General features: G+C 44.4%; 1 long non-coding RNA gene across 1 annotated transcript; it reads left to right on the top strand.

Moving 5' to 3' along the window:
- Positions 1-1,465: 1,465 nt before the first annotated feature.
- Positions 1,466-16,424, top strand: LOC101005012. Its single transcript, XR_002518948.2, has 3 exons — positions 1,466-2,549; positions 6,801-7,123; positions 10,613-16,424. It is a non-coding gene; the product is annotated as an uncharacterized LOC101005012 (long non-coding RNA).
- Positions 16,425-17,304: the final 880 nt, after the last annotated feature.

Here is a 17,304-nt window from a genome sequence, read left to right as displayed (position 1 = left end):
CAGAGGGTAAACTCCTCAGCAGAGACAGAACGGGGCAGGAGGAGGGCAGGAGGCGGGTGACTGTCAGAGAAAATGCCTCCATCCCAGAACAAGCAGAAACAGGCACACCCCTCTGAAATAGAAAAGTCAGAAAGCCTTGCAACATAGATGCAACTCAGGGACTTCCCCTTGCAGCCAGCAGCCAAGGCAGCTTCTAGGCACAGCGTGGCTGTATTTAAGCCCAACTTGGTCCCTAACTTCTCTCCAAAGCGGGTCAAGGTGCCCCACCCGAAGCATCCAGATGACAGGCTCCTGCCTCCCCTCTTGCACGAAATCATTCCCGGATGTAGAGCCTGGCTTCTTCTCTCTCCCCATTAAAAATCACCAGCGTTTCGCAAATAAAGGCGATCACCATGTGAAAAATTATCTTTTAAAATGGAGTTTAATTTGCATATAAGGAACGAGAGATTTATGACAAGCAACATCGTCCAGTACTGCATCTGCCTAGTATCAGTCGTAATTTAGATTGTTTGTGACTGATCTTAAATTCTAAAGCTTGGAGAAGATGAAGTACTCTGTTGCTGTATTATTGTCAGGAGTCTAAGACTTACCAGAGATTTATTAGTAATCTTATCACAAACATGTCTCAAGTTTTTGCTTTTAATATGTGCCAAGCTCCTCTGAGGAATTTTCCTCACTGCAATTATATTCCTCAATGCCTGCATTCTGAAGCTGAGTTGATTTCCTTCCCAAAATAAAGCGACCTATCATTACACCACAGCCGCTCTTGTACATTTTTCCTCTGCTACTTAATAATCAATGTATTCATCATTAAAATCTGAGCCCTGAAGCAATGGTTTTTAGCATATTCTAATGACTAGCGACTTGCAAATTACAATGACCTTTCATGTACATTCTGAAAGCACCTTGTTCTAATGTGTACTGTATTTATAGTTTGCCAATACAAACTAGCCAAAGATTGGATAATTACTGTAATCTATTAGCTCGATTGCTTTCCCTGCTCATTTATAGCATGTGCCACGCAGGCCATTTTCAAAAACTGGCCTATCTTTCATCTCCCGCAAGCTCAGAAAGTAAGGGATACTTCATCTTCACAATATACACACTTACTAATGTCTGAAGAGCAGCCCATCTCAGCTCAAGGAGGTTTCAAAAATAAAGAACCTTCTTTCCTATTAGTGTCATAATGCTATTTGTGACTGACAAAAAACACCGCTCCGAGAGTGTAAACTTTCGTTGAAGAATGTCAAGGCCAGTCCCATTTTCTGCCCATTACTCTGACCTCCCAATAGCATTTAATAAGATCTGCTTTGAAAGTAAAAGATAAAGGCACTTCCCTTAAACAAGAAACAATTTTTTTGTTATAAATAAATGTTTCAAGTGAAGAATTAAACTTTTTCTTTTCTTTTTTTTCTTTTTCTTTTTTTTCTTTTTCTTTTTTTTTTTTTTTTTTTTTTTTTTAAAGCACACTGCTGTTACAACTCCAGAACCGATAAGGAAGCTGCGTGTGGAAGTATGAGCTCGGGTCGCCTTCTGACCCTCTGTGACGGTCTATTTCAGGCAGTTATGGATAGATAACATTACAGACACTGGTAATTAAAACAACACTAATTTTGTCTCTGTGGCCACGCTTTGTTGTTAGAAGCCATCTATCATGGCCTTCACGCATCACACAATGAGAAGACATTTGTCTACGTACATTGTGCTTGGTCAACGGTTTTACGGATCTCCCCGCGTACCTGGACACCCAGGCACTTTTAAAGACGTACTGCCTTCATTTCTACTCTATTACTCTGATTAATAAAACATTTTGCATGCTTCGTCAAAACACCCTGCAAGCTTTTCACCACATATATTCATGGGGGGAAAGCAATGTTAATTTCTTTCCCTTTCAGAAGGAAACTAACAACAACAACAACAAAAGAAATTCTCTTTTGGATTGGAAGAGAGAAAGAAAAATTCAAATATGGAAATACTTGTCTTCCCTGTACAACAGAGTCCAGCCTAATGAAAAGCATAATATTAAAACACACACACAATGCCGAGCATCTCCTTTAAGGCTACACGTATTTTTGACTATATGTATCATTAGTTCTTTTCTGTACATTCATTTGCTTGATTTATGGACACTCAATTTCACTTCACCTTTTATTACAAGATCTACAGTTACATTAAGAGTAATAGCAAGTCAAATGTTTTTATATTTGGGCAATTAAAAAAAGAAAAGAAAAGAAAAGATCTATTCCATAGGCCCTTATAGGAAATTAGAGGTAGCCAAAATGCAAGATGACTCGCTTAGTTCTGTTACAATCAACTAAAAAGAAACTATAATGGTGCATTTCAAGGCATCTTTAACAAGTGACACAAACAAGAGAAGAAACAGACAGGACCATTTAACTTCAAACTCCACGGAAGAGAGCCGAATTGTAAGCTTCCTATAGCAAGCCCGGCTGGCGGCTATGTGGCAGTCTTCATTTCTCAGCGGAAAAGCCACTCCCTTGAGACTCTCCAGGCACCCCCAACTGCATTTTTTATCAAGTGTCTAAAAGGTAGGAGTTGTTAGAATTCTTTTCTCTATTCACAGATGATCACAGTCCTTTTTTCCCCTTTAGCTTGCAGACGCACATGTAGTTTCAAATATTAGCTAGAACTCCAGCCCTCACCAGCCCCTAATTGCTCTCTCAGGGAAGGTATCATAAACGCAGGTATGGCTGACACAGATGTAGCTTCAACTTTATGCAGGCAGGAATGCTACATCAAAGCTATTTGCAAAGTGACATAACTAGTTATTTAAAAGAACATTTTTATTATATTCCTTGGAATTTGCATTCTTCTAGAAACCAAGTGTATTTTTTAATGCAGCCACAGAAATGTTGGGGCAATTGACCATTCATGATGTCTGCAAAGGAAAGGCATCTAAATATTTTTCAAGCCACTTTAATAAATTTGAGTGCGTCTGTCTGTCGCTACATGTAACCTGATTATTTAAATAAGTTAATATTAGCACGTCTCTTTTGCCAGCTGCTGTAAGCAGTCGGCTGCTGTCATTAAGCAAAAAGGCCGAGACAATGTGAGTTTATCTGGTCCTACCTGCATTTCTACTCGTCGCTCGACTGAAACAAATGGGAAAGAAAAACTTACTGACTTTTGGCGAACTACAAAGGTTAACTCTATTCATCATGGAGAAACTGATGCTAAGTGCTTTCTGTCTGTCCATATATTTTAAAGATTTAGAAGGAACCTGGTAGTGTTCGTAGAAGACAGAAGACAGGAGTGTTCATCTTCGCCATATGCAGAGTGTCTCTTGCAGTTTTCTCTTTACCTCACTGGCACTGCTGAAATCCTCCTTAGACCATAGAGTTTTGGAAACAAGGTTATTTGTCAATGAGTTAAAAAGCCAAAGCTTTTCTTTCTTAGGATCTTTAACTCTTTTAAGGTAAGTGGCAGGGTTTGAAGGAGTTAACCCTTTGAGGGGAAGGAGCTCAATAGCTTGCAATGATAAGAAGAGAATTCTCATCACCCAGGTTGCAATAAAACGTACCTCTCCCGACACCAGTAAAGCCCACCCTGGAGATTTCTAGAGACTGCTGGAAGGCAGTGGAAGGTAAACCCAGAGGAAACACAAGATAAAGGCAACCAGGTGGCCTGGTTCTTAAATCTTAAAGCAACAGTTCTAAAGTTGAGAGCCCGCGTTGCAATCTATTGCACAGCCTGACAGGAGAAGGGACGAGGAAGTTCAGAACCTGGCGATTGGAGTGTTTCCCAGCGCCGGGTCCCACCGTGCATCGCACCGAACAAGAAATCTTTTTCACTTTCTATAACTCATTTGCATGAATTTACTTTTTTGCCTTAAGAGGTTGTTGTAATGTGTGTTAAAACACACAGTGCAATTTTATCTCCATAATATCACAAAAGAAATATTATGTTAGTATAAAGTTAAAAAAAATGCTGCGAGAGCTTGCAGCACGGCGAGCGGCAAAGCGTTGCTCAAAAGCGCCACCCAAAGGCAGGAGGGGTGTAACGGCATTCAGGGAGGGATCGTTTTTGTTAATTTCAGCAATCCGAATGTAAAAAATGACAGCGCCACGCAAGTTGACGGAGGCTTTTGATTGAATTGACTGATTGCCTCAGCTGCACCTGCGGAAAATTGATGACAATGCTGTCTAAACCATTCATTAGGATTTGAAACTTCACGCAGATGAATGCTGGATTCATAAATTTGCTAGACATGTGTTGTAGATAATATGACAAAGCACTGTTTTCAAATGAACATTTCTTTGACCTAATTTTATCAAAATCATGCAAAGGAATGAAAGAACATTTGTACCCGAAATCTTTGGAACAGCTGCAACTTAGGTCTGTCTCTCCATCTCTCCCTCTCTCTCTCTCTCTTTACCTTGTCTTTCAAATAAATTTAAATGAACTATATTGTTTGAAATATATCTTCTAGTTTATTTACATTATTTGTTAGAATGGCAAAACATTTATTTTTACTTATTATGAACAATGTTACTCTCTGCCAGATGAAGGAAAATCATTTTGAGATTTTTTTTCAAGCTCCAAATTTGCTAAATTGAACACAAGTGGTAAGTAGATTTTTTTCAAATAATATTAATAACGCGATCTCCACAGACATGTTGGGGGGAACCGTTTCAGTACCAACTGGACATGCATTCTGTGAGAATTGGATTTCTTGCAGGCTTTGAAGGGAAAAGAAATCCCTGTAAAATATTGACGCTTTTGGTCAAAAATGGCGAAACCAGGAAAAACTGACATCTGTGTACATTGTATATAAGATTTCTGACTTGCTCTCGATTTTAATGTATCAAAACACTATCAATATTGAATGAAGCTTTCTCTGTGTGTCCAAGAAAGAAAAACAAGATGTCTGAGAAGGGGAAGGGAGCACCGTTTTCATACCTGGCTTGGCTTAGCTGCACGAGAGAAGAAAAGGCCGTGGCTGAATCCATCTCCAGGAGCAGCTGTCCCCCTGCACCGTTTGAATTGCGAGGAAAGAGTTACATTTTTAGAAAAGAATACCTGGTATTTAAGAATTCGAATTTCTCAAATTTCTCACTGTGGAAATAGATCTCACTTCTACAACAAGGACCCTCTGCTTAGTACTTGGACTCCCCCCCAAAAAAACAAAATGAATATTTATTAACGTAAGAAGAACCTGGCGCAGGTCGGTCCATGCATCCCAATCTGCCAAAACGCTTCCCAAATCTCTTCCCTGGCATTTAAAAGAAATCTATTTTTATACATTCTCATGAATTTGGGTTTTACTACCAGTAAGGTAATTTCTGATTAGGCATCTTGGGTTTCTCTCTCTCTCTCTCTTTTTATCTCTTTTCCTAAAGAATCCCGGAAAATATACCCGAGGTGCTTGCATTAACCCCACACCTGGATAGAGAGAAACTGCAGGTGTGAACGGCAAGGCTAATAGACTTGAGTTTTGCCACGCAATTTTTTTTTTTTTTTTTTTTTTTACCATTCTAACAGTTACTTTGAACTGGAAAACATTATTCCAACAATCCAAACAAGGCTCTTTAAGGCTGCTATGCCCAAGCTGCTACAGATACAAAATTATCAAGTAGATATGTGAAAACCCCTAAATGCAGAACAATCTGGGTTGGCTTCTAATTGCTATGTTTCATTTTCTAATGGGGAAAATGTGTAAAACAAATAACTGGGTATTGGGAGCTCTGAGCAGTAAAAGCAGAACATTCTTGTATTTCAGTAAATCATACAACTCTACAGATGGGTTTGGAAAGCCTGAAACCCCAACCACCTTTCCGACTATTTGGATCCAGCGTTTGCTTCGAATTCCGCGCAATATGCTTAAAACAAGTTCCCTGTTTGTCTTGGATGGCCTTTGCAATGAGAACCCCAGGCCTGCAAGACCTCGGAGATTCATTGACCTCACCAGCCCACCCACAAAGAAAGATACGTGGATACTCCCTGTATTGCCCAGCCCTGGCTACAATGGCAGGGAGGAGCAGGGAAACAGCCTCCCATCAAAGATGTTACAATCTGGTCAATGTACACTGGGGTAGGACATGCAGGGAGTCAAATATACATCAATTTCTGGCAACGCACAGCAAGAGGGACATCAACTCAAGGTTAATTCTTAGCTCTTACAGAACGGGGGGGACTTGGACATAGTTAAGCAGCAAAAGCTTTGGGGGAGGAGGTGGCAGAGGGTGCGTAGGGCAGAGATGTGTATATATGTGAGCCTCCAGGGATGCACACTGTGCCTGGCTCTTCCTCCCTTGGTTACTACCCTTTCTGTTCTTCTGGTAGGGTTCAGCCAGGAATACACAAGCGTGGGCCAAGAAGCACCCAGCCTTCCTGTGCTCACCCACGCATATGTCCTGCCTGACCTGGGCAGTCACCTGAGTTTGTAGCCCTTGGAGATGCACCTGCCACCCTCTATTCTGACACCTTTGTAGGAACAAGCCTTTAGTCTCAACACTGAGAAAAAGAAAAAAAAGCCTTTCTTCCAAGAGCTTCAGCTAAGAATCATTTCATTCATCCTAGGCATTCTGGTAATTTCCTTTTTCCAGTTCCGTGTTCTCAGAAACGCTGCATTATAGGCATATTTAAGGAAACTACCGTTCTCTCACCCTAACCTCTTAGGCCAGAGGGGCTTTTGTTCCCTTATCCTGTGTATCCCCTCAAAACTCACTCAAAATCTTCTTCTTGTGTGGTCAGAATGGAGATCCTTTTGAGCTTGTTATGAGACAGGCTCTGTCCTCACTGGGGTCTCAAATGCTAAATTAATTTTTATTTCTCTTTAGACACAATGAACAGAAACCAGAGCTTTTGAATACAGATTTCCAGTAAAACCAAAACCAGTCTGGGTCAAATGCACCTTTCCAGTGACCACTATCTCAGCAACAACCTGCCAGCTGTCAATCGAAGTTCAACTTCCGGGAACGTCAGCCCCCGCTTCTGAGAGGGGCAAAGTCCTGGCACTAACAGCACCTGCAGCGGGGTCCAGGTATGGCTGCTTCATGGAGAAGGCAGGAAAAGAAGAGTGTGCACACAGTCTCAGGATGGCAAGTCTTATTGATAACGAAGGCATTGTGGCCTTCTGACAGGCACTGCTGCCCACTGACAGGTAGGTGACAGTACCTCCAGCTCAAACCACGGTTAGGTCTCAGAGACCCTTAAGAAAATGGTGTTCCAGGCCAGGCGTGGTGGCTCATGCCTGTAATCCCAGCACTTTGGGGGACTGAGGGGGGCGGATTACTTGTCGGGAGTTCGAGACCAGCCTGGTCAACACGGCGAAACTGCATCTCTACTAAAAATACAAAAATTAGCCAGGCATGATGGCGAGAGCCTGTAGTCCCAGCTACTCAGGTGGCTGAGGCGAGAGAATCACATGAACCCAGGAGGTGGAGGTTGCAATGAGCCAAGATCATGCCACTGCACTCCAGCCTGGGTAATAGAGTGAGACTCCATCCCAAAAAAACAAAAAATGGTGTTCCAATCAATCAATGAATAAGTAACACTGTGTTCCAGGGTCAGATCTGGCAGTTGTGTTGGACAGACAACACAGGTAGAGGAGACAGAAAAGAAAGAAAGAGGTTCAGGCCAGGCGTGGTGCCTCATGCCTGTAATCCCAGTGCTTTGGGAGGCTGAGGTGGGAGGATTGCTTGAGGCCAAGAGTGTGAGACCAGCCTGGCATAGTGAGAATCTGTGTTCAAAAATAAAAAAATGAAAATAGTCTGAAGATGAATGTAGTCCCAGTACTTGGATGAGAACACACTGAAACCAGGCTGGAGGTAAATGGATATGGACAAATGGTCTGAAATGGATGAGGGAGACCCTATAGAAAGAAAGAAAAGAGAGGAGAGGAAAGGGAGGAAAGAAAGAGAGGAAAGAAGGAAGGAGGGAGGGAAGGAAGGGAAGGGAAGGGGAAGGGAAGGAAGGAGGGAAGGGAAGGAAGGGGAAGGGAAGGGAGGAGGAGAAGAAAAAGAAGAGGAGGAGGAGGAGGAGAGGAAGAGGAAGAGGAAGAGAAAGGAAGGACGGGCACAGTGGCCCACGCCTGTAATCCCAGCACTTTGGGGAGCCGAGACAGGCAGATCATGAGGTCAAGAGATCAAGACCACCCTGGCCAACATGGTGAAACCCCGCCTCTACTAAAAATACAAAAACTAGCTAGGCGCAGTGGCAGGTGCCTGTAGTCCCAGCTACTTGGGAGGCTGAGGCAGGAGAATCGCTTGAACCCTGGAGGTGGGGGTTACAGTGAGCCGAGATCACACCACTCCACTCCAGACTGGTGACAGAGCGAGACTCCGTCTCAAAAAGAGAGAGACAGAGAGAAGAAATGAAAAGAAAACAAAAGAAAAGGAAAGAAAGAAGTTAAACAGGCAGAGTATCCTTAAAAATCTCACCCAGCCCCTCCTTCATTTAGGTAAGAAAATGGCTGAGAAGTGGCAGAGTCAAAGTTCCAATGCAGGCCCATGGGCCCTCTTGGTTCACCTCCTCCAGCCCAGGCTTCTAAAACTACCTCCCATACCTGCTGTATTGCAGCAGCCATGCTAATTTAGCAACTTCCCATCCCAGATACATAGAGAAGACGGAAGCAGTTCACCATGAATCTATCCACCCAGGCATTTAGACACAAAGATGAAAATGAGACAGGCTCTGTCCTCAAGAAACTCCTAGTCCAACAGAGGAAGGGGGAGGGTGGGTAAACAGGGCTATTGAGCTCTGTCCCAGCAGTGGGGACAGCCTTGCACGGCGCCACCCTCACTCCTGCAGCAACTTCCCTTGTGCCAGACAAGAAGAGAGTGAATGGAGACCCCCACCTTAGTTTTCTTGGCCTGGGGCTCCATCCCGCTGTGCCTAGCAAGAACACAAAACACAGACACATACCAATAGATACACCTATCTTACCACTACTGGGGGAGAAAGAAAAGAAAAACTAACTCACTGGGAACTGCAGCAGGGTGAGAGCCCAGACCTCGGCAAGTCCCGGTTTTGGAGGCGACAGCATCTTAAATGGCACAGGAATGTGCTCCTAGCTGAGGCAGGTGCGTGGATTCAACACTCAACCCCAGCTGTCGCAGAGTGCGAGGAAGCTGCACAGTAAGCCCCTTACACATCAACCTCTGAGGACTGGTTCTTCTGCACCTGGTGGTCCTTCTAGACGTCTAGGAGGATCGTGCTCTCAGGAGAGGACTTGCATGTATGCTGAAGAGCACTGCCCCAGCGGGTCGCGTGCAAGATTCCACCTTCGAGCGACGTAGCTGACACTCTGCAGCCCACTTGTCACTTGTAACAAACCTCAGTGGGTCACACAGTGAGGGGAGCCAAGGCTGCATAAAGCAGTGGCTGAACTATCCCAGAAAACAAGGATCACAGGCCCCCAGTGACACCAATGTTGCAGAAGCACCTGCAGTGGCAAGTCAGATGTCCACCAGGGCCAGGCAGATAACTAGGAGTTGGGGGTCTGCAGAGGCCTGGGGAGTGTCTGCACCATCCAGAGAAATCAATTGTTCTGCACAGTGGTAAGGACCCAGCGTTCCCAGCACTTCCAAACATTTGAAGGAAGCCAGAATTCCAGATAATTATGTGAAATCTCCAATTACTAAACACTGGCGACAAATTCAAATTTTTTTCAAATAATCTGAGAACCAAGCAAAATACATCTGTGGGTAGATTGGGCCCCCCAGATATTCATTGTGTGAACGACCCTGGGAAAAGCCCTTCCTCCAAGGACCCTGGACACTCACACAAACCATTAAATTCCTCTCCTTCCTCCCAAGCCAAGCATCACACCATTCAACAGACAGGACTAGCAAGCTCAGGCCAAGGTCACTGTGTCCCGAGCAGGGTGGGCTAGGGGACCTTTTGCACGATGTTTTCCCTTGGGCTGTGGGACCAGGTCATCCGGCCAGAGAGTAAAGTCTTTACTAGTAGAAGTGACCCTCTGAGCTTGTGACATTGAGTCCCCTGCCTCCAGGCAGAGTCCCCCAGGCATCCGTGCGGGGCTGCCCGAGAAGCTGGACCAGCTCTGACTCAGCCAGCGGGAAGTTCCACAACCTCCCAGGTCAGAAGGGCTTGCAGGAGATTCGCTTAAACGCGACGGATTTCTGCTGGCTGGTTCTCCGTGGAAGGGGGAAGAATTACCCCCTGGTCATTAGGGAATCAGCCTTTCACAGCAGCACAGCGTGTGTGACCTGGGTGATTTACATTTCAGTTTTTGTCAACATGTGCTTTCATCAGACTATTCTTTTTATACATTGCATACATATATATTTATAAACAGATACTAAATAGACATAGATATATATTTAGGCATGTGCATTTATTTTTATGTTTTTTTATCTCATAGCTCCTTGCTAATGCATATAGACTGAGTCCAATATGATAGTTAAAATGTCACATTCCTGCAAATGGATTTCCGGATATTGAAATGTGATCACTGAGGCTCAGTGGGAATCCCTTTGCTCTCAAATTCCCTGATTCAATGCCTTCTGATTTCAACAGAAAAGCAAGAGGCTCCAGGCACCCCCCATTCAGGGGCTGCCACGAAAGCACCCGCAAATCCTTCATGAAAGGGGAGACATGGACATATTCTTTTTTTATTCTCTGACAGGTACCTGTTTGCGTGCACATCCTTCAGTGCTTGCATCTCGTGTATTCGAAAATCCTGTTTAAGAATGCAAAGGTCCATATAGTGTCATTAAAACAAATGAGTATAACCCTTTGGTCATCTAGGTGAAAGCATTTTGTTGTGGTTTTTTTTTTTTTTCCAAATTGCTATTGCTATATATAAATGTAACGTATAGCAATAACCGTAGAAAGATACTGTGCCCTTGTGTATGGATAATTAAAATAGGAACATCTCTGGACTAAATTAAAATGTGTAAAAACCAAATCCTTATAGCATCCATGAAATTACAGAAGCTACAAGTGAATCACTAGCCCAGGGACGAAGCATTTCTCTCATTACTTCATGAACCTCTTCCATGATCACAGTTTTACATTTTCACAAATCTACATGGTTCTTTTTATGTCACTAAATATCTCAGCTCACTTTTACTGCCCTCCTTATAGATATGCGAGTTGGTAACAGCATGCAAACAGTCTCCAATCATTTAAGAGAAACCAACACTTTCAGTGCTTTTGATGACACTTATTACTACAAATTATGAACTAAAAAACTGAGCAGGATATAAGGAGATAAATTACATCTTTAGAACATAAAGGGGGGAAAAGGCATATTTTTCAGTATCAGAAAATCAAAACCCACGGGTCCTAATCTATGAATTAAGAAGACCTGAATACCTGAGAACGTGTACACAGATTTTTGCCCTAACCCATGACCTGCTCAACTGTGTAACTCCCCTCGACAGAAAGATCCTGATTTGCCCTTTTCTCCTCTGTACTTTGAACATAAGAGGTGTTATTACCCATAACTTTTTACTTAAAGGAATTGTGCAGCTGGGAAAATGAATGAATTTAATTATCAATGCAGTGTGAAAAAAATCATTAGAGCAAGGGCCTGGAACGCCACATATTAAAAATAAACAAAGGCTATTAAAAAACAGTTCCAAAAAGGAACGTCAGTTTTTCTTCAATTCTTAAAATGTAAATACCAAAAAGAAAACCATATGTAAACATCTATAGTTATAGAAGAAATTACTCTTTAAGAAAATGTTAAATGACTGACTGGATCATTTAACTTTAAATCTATACTTTATGTGGCAGTATAGGAAGGTCATTTGATTGCCATGCATAGAAAAATGAGAATTCTAATAGGTTCTCAAAGTTTCACCTTCATAAGACAAAATTTTCATTATGAAATTGTATTTAATGGTGAGCACATAGAACTTCTTCCTCAATTGCATGGGATGACACTTCTGTCAGAGGCGTGTGAACCAGAGCGACTCCATCTTGAATGGGGGCTGGGTAAAATGAGGCTGAGAACTACCGGGCTGCATTCCCAGATTGTTAAGGCATTCTAAGTCACAGGATGAGAGGTCGGCACAAGACACGGGTCGTAAAGAACTTGCTGATAAAAACAGGTTGCAGTAAAGAAGTCTGCTAAAACCCACCAAAACCGAGGTGGCCACCGCCATGACCTCTGGTCGTCCTCACTGCGACTCTCCCACCGGTGCCACAACAGTTTACAAAAGCCATGGTAATGTCAGGAAGTTATCCTATATGGTCTAAAAAGGGAATATGTGAATAATCCACACCTTGTTTAGCAAATCATCAAGAAATAACCATAAAAATGGGCAACTAGCTGTGCTTGGGGCTGTTCTGTCTATGCCATAGCCATTCTTTTATTTCTTTACTTTCTTAATAAACTTGCTTTCACTTTACTCGATGGACTTGCCCTGAATTCTTTCTTGCGTGAGATCCAAGAACCCTCTCTTGGAGTCTGGATCGGGACCCCTTTTCTGTAACATCTTTCCAGCGACCACAGAAGGGACTACAGTGAGGAAACCCCCAACCCAAAGGTTAACGTTGGGTAAGTGTTGGTATCCTGTAACACTTCCATAACCAAAGGAAGCTTGTCTTTACCTTTCTGAAAGACAGCAGAATTCTATCTTTTAACTAAATTTTTAAAAGCAACTCTAGATTAATATTCCCTCCATGACTGGAGAGTGAAAGCACCGATTTAGCTGAGTATTAGGGGAAAATACTAAGCACAGGTGCCTCGGAAAGATCTTTCTAGTGGGCAAAGACTATGGAGAAACATGTTTTCTAGGCAAACAGGAATGTTGAACTGCTTATTTGAGGTTCAGAATTTTCTGCTTGGGACCAAATTTGACCTGTAGCTGCAGACTTCCCATGGGGTATTTACTGCAGGGCCATTTACAAATTGGACTATGGAAGCGTCCAGGAAAGATGAATGGAGGCTCAATTGTTTCCATCTGAAAGTGAATGGGGCATCTGAAGTTGAATGGGGCCCTGGGTCCTGTAAACATATGAGATCTTAGCCTCTGATAGCCAAGTTTGGAAAATCAATGAAAGCAATAGACTTTCTCCCTTGCCCAACGCACACACAAAATAATAATAATAATAATAATAATAATAATGCCACGTTGCTTACACTTTCAAGAGGTTTATGGACCACCTCAAAGCTCATGCATGCACCCATTTCCCCAGCCCCGAGAGAGAAGACACAGGATGACAGATCCACCCAGGACAGAGTGTGACCCAATGGTGGTCTCTCTCCAGCTAAAAAGCAGGAGCAAATCCCACAGGAGCAAACAAAGGGAAGACAAAATAATTCCACCTGGGAGGGGAAGAGCAGGGGGTCTTTTCTTCCATCAGCTCGAGGAAGCCTACTTTCTGACCGTAGCCACAGGAGTTAGACACTGAAGAGCAGAAGAGTGTGTGGGAGATGCCCAGTGCCACAGAAACGAGACGCTTTTTGAACAGTGAGTCCAGTCTCCAGCCAGAGGGAGGAGGGCCCAGGAGCTGCCACATGTCCTCAGCTATAGCCTCTCCCTCTGGTGGACCAGAGCCGCTATGTTGATGCTGGAAGAGAGAGGTGCAGGCTGAAACCCACATCAAACGATTGTCACTAACCAATATCACGCGGTTGTTTTTACTTTTGCCAAAAGCTTTGGTGTATGTGTGGTTCCTGATTTACTTATGTCCACGTCTCTCCTCTCCCCTGGGTTTCCCAATGCCTCTCTGGGAGGTCAGATTCTAAGACAGAGTCCAGTTGGTTCTTCCCAAACTCTCTGGGCCTGGATCCCTGCCTGGATCAGCCTTCGGGGATCGCCATCAGAATGGCACACAGCACCTGCCAGTCGCCTCTCTGAGCCTCGGTGGCCCCATCTCTAAAACCAGGACACTGAACAAAAGCATCTGAAGGTGAATGGGGCCCTGGCTCCTGTAAATATATGAGAGCTTAGCCTCTGATAGCTAAGAGCCTTTTGGAAATTCAATGAAAGTGATGGACTTTCTCTCCACCACAAAAAGATAATAATGCAATGTTGCTTACAATGTCAATTTCATGGACCACCCCAAAGCTCATGCATGCACTCCAAGCTAAGAGCCCCTGACCTGGCTCAAAACCACCATCCTCACCACCATAAGTTTTACTGTGAAGGAAACTGAGCCCCAGAGAAGAGGATAGAGTGTCCCAAAACCACGCAGAAGGAAAATGACCAAACTGGAGAGAGAACCCATTTCCTACCTCCCAGGCAATATCCTTTTCCTGGGCTCTTCTGCCCTCTTCACTCCTTCATTCTCATCAGTGCCTTTCTGATTACCCCAGGTGTTGCCACCTTTTTGGCTCCCCAGGCAGGAATTTGATATCTGGGCCTCACAGGTCACCCCCACTCCAGAGTTCACCTCCCAGCAATGGCAGGGACGTGGGGAAGGAATGACGAAGGTGGAACACGGGAGCCAGAAGGGGCACTATGGGTCCCAAAATGCCACGGCCATCAGGTAAGCACTGGATGACCCTGGCTGAGAGAGGGGACAATGGATACAGAAAGGGGCCACCTGTCCCTTCCACGCAGAATAGGTGGCCCTAAGCTGTTGTTTCAAAAGGCACATTTGCTGTCTTCAAAAAAATATATATGTGGAGGAGGAGGAGGAGGAAGAGGAAAAAAAAAAAAGATGCTCAGGCTAGATAAATTCAGAATGATTTGAATACATTACTGTAGTTAAGTTTAGTACATAAAGTACTGAGGATGGCTCTGCCGTGCATTTCAATGAAGCCCAAAATAATGAGGCACTAGCTGGGCTGTTGCGGCTTCGTCAGAGCGATTCTGCCCTAATAAGTGGGAAGGAGGTGGCCATGGCTCCCTGCCTATGAATTGTCCTCATGGGATTTGGCCCGGCCTCTGAGGGGAAGGCAAATGGAAGATGAGAGAAGCCGGGCAATTGGGATGAGAGACTGAACACCTGGAGAGAAGGATGACCCCACGTGGAGCATTTCCAGGCTTGAACCAGCCAAGGCGTCCTTCAAGGTGCAACAAAAATCTGTCCCCTTAGACCTTCCAGATCTTCCCGAGGGAGGCTGTGGGGGGACGTGGAGTTCAAATACCAGGAGGGCAGCCTCCAACCTGCTTCTCCCAGCTCTCTCATCTCCACTTCCTCAGACCCTACAGTCCCATCCAGAGAAAATGGAAAGACATAACTTAGAAACCAAGAGGCCCAGAGGGCACCAGGGATTCCCTCCAGGATCCATCACAGGGAGGAGATTAGGGAGAGGAGGAAGGGAAGGGTGAGAAGGGAAGGAAATGAGGGAGGGAGAAAGAGCAAGGGAAGAGAGGAAGGAAGAAAGAGACAAAACAAAGTCTCCCATCTGTAGCTGCCTCAGCCCCTGAATGGAGAGAGAGATGCTGTGTGTGGCTTTCTCCAGCATTTCCGGGGCCTGAAATGGCTAAATCTGCAAGAGCTAGAGGAGGAGAGACTGACTCCATAACCACTGTGTGAGTCATGTGTTCCAGACAACAGCCTAGGCGCCAACATTCAGGTTGTAGGGACAGAGGAGTGCAGCTGTGGCTCAGAAAAAGAACACTAGAAAACATGATGGCCCTCTCGGAAGACCCTTTGTAAAGCCTGGTCTCTGACTCCATAAGCAGACACGCAGAGGCTGGAGCAGAAAGAGCCGTGAAGGCAGCAGACCTGATCCCTAGGCAGTGACAAAAGAGGTTTTCCTTTCCCTTCAGTCTCCAGCCAGAGAAGCTGGGAGTTCTCTCAGGTGAGCCCAGCAGATGTTACGAGCTTGCAAATAAAGGGTGAAAGTGACCAGCCTCCGTCTAAAGGGAAACCCAAGCCTGTGGCCAGCCTCTCACTGAGAAAATATAAATAGTTAAATCCGTAGAATCAGCCTCCTTTTCTGTTCTCTGGATATAACTTGCTCCTGGACGTCTGTGAGTAGTTAGCTGAAAAGCTGTTGGGGTGGACATCTGTTGTTTTTGCCTGCCCAGCCGCTTTTCTCCTTTTACTGGAAATAGCATCCCGATTTTCCTTGAGGAATCACTCCTCCCCCATGCTCGATCCATGTGGTCTTAGGTGGAGCTGAACCCACCCCCAGCTCCAGGGACAGGCAAGTGACCCAGACCAGGACAATGAGGGCATCATATCCCATGGGCCACCATGATTGGCTCACGGGTTGGGATAGAAACTAATACCGAACAGCCCGACTCAATAACAGGTCTTTGTGTAAAAAGAGAATCTTTTCACTGAAGTTCCAGAGAAGATAGATGAATGTCTGGTACTGCTCACAGCCATCTTGCCACCACAAAGAGAGACTCCAAGCTGCCTGAAAATGGAGTTAAGGCAGAGAACACCAGAGCTGAAGCCTGCTGACAGCATTCTTGCCCCTGGATCCAGCTATACCTGAAGCTCTACCCCCTGGGAATTTTAGTTACAGGAGCCAAGTTCATCTGTGGTTTCACAAGCCCATCTGACATGGGCTTCTTGCAAAAGATAAGATAAACTCACTTATAGAGTCTTTTTTTTTTTTTTTTTTTTTTTTTTTTGAGACCTTTGGAGACTCTATAAGGGAGTCTTAGTCAAGGTTTATGGAATCTATCATAAGTTCTCGAACTGACTGATAAACATATAAGGTATCTTCACCCATTTGTGCTACTATAATGATACCTGAGACTGGGTAATTCATAAAAAACAGAAATTTATTTTCTCACCTTTCTGGAGGTTGGGAAGTCCAAGATCAAGGTGCCAGCAGGTTCAGTTTTCTGGTGAAGGTGCTGTCTATCTCCAAGATGGTGCCTGGCTGCTCCATCCTCTGGAGGGAAGAACCATGTCCTCGTGTGGCAGAAGGTAGAAGGGTGAGCCGGTAGAATACTGCATAAAGCCTTTTTCATAAAGGCCTTAATCCTACTCACAAGAAAGGAGTAGCCAGGCTCAGTGGCTCATGCCTGTAATCTCAGCACTTTCAGAGTCCAAGGCAGGAGATCGCTTGAGCCCAGGAGTTTGAGACCAGGCTGAGCAATATAGTGAGACCCCATCTCTGCAAAAAATTCAAAAATTAGCCCGTTATAGTGGTATGCACCTGTAGGCCCGTCTACTTCGGAGCCCAGGGTAGGAAGATCACTTGAGCCTAGGAGTTTGAGACTACAGTGAGCTATGACCACACCTTTGCACTCCAGCCTGGGCAGCAGAGAAAGACCCTGTTTCTGAAAACAGAAGAGAGAGAGAGAGTTGCCCTCATGGCCTAATCACCTCTTAAAAGCTCCACCTGTTAGTAATATCACATTGGCCAAAACACCTGAATTTTAGAGGACCACAGCATAATGGCTCCTCTGAAATCACAAGGCTGATGGGAGGCAGAAGAGCCTCCTCTCC

The sequence above is a fragment of the Papio anubis genome, chromosome 20 (assembly GCF_008728515.1).
Source record: "Papio anubis isolate 15944 chromosome 20, Panubis1.0, whole genome shotgun sequence".
In the NCBI taxonomy this organism is placed as follows: Eukaryota; Metazoa; Chordata; class Mammalia; order Primates; family Cercopithecidae; genus Papio; species Papio anubis.
This window is presented reverse-complemented; position numbering and strand designations above follow the sequence as displayed.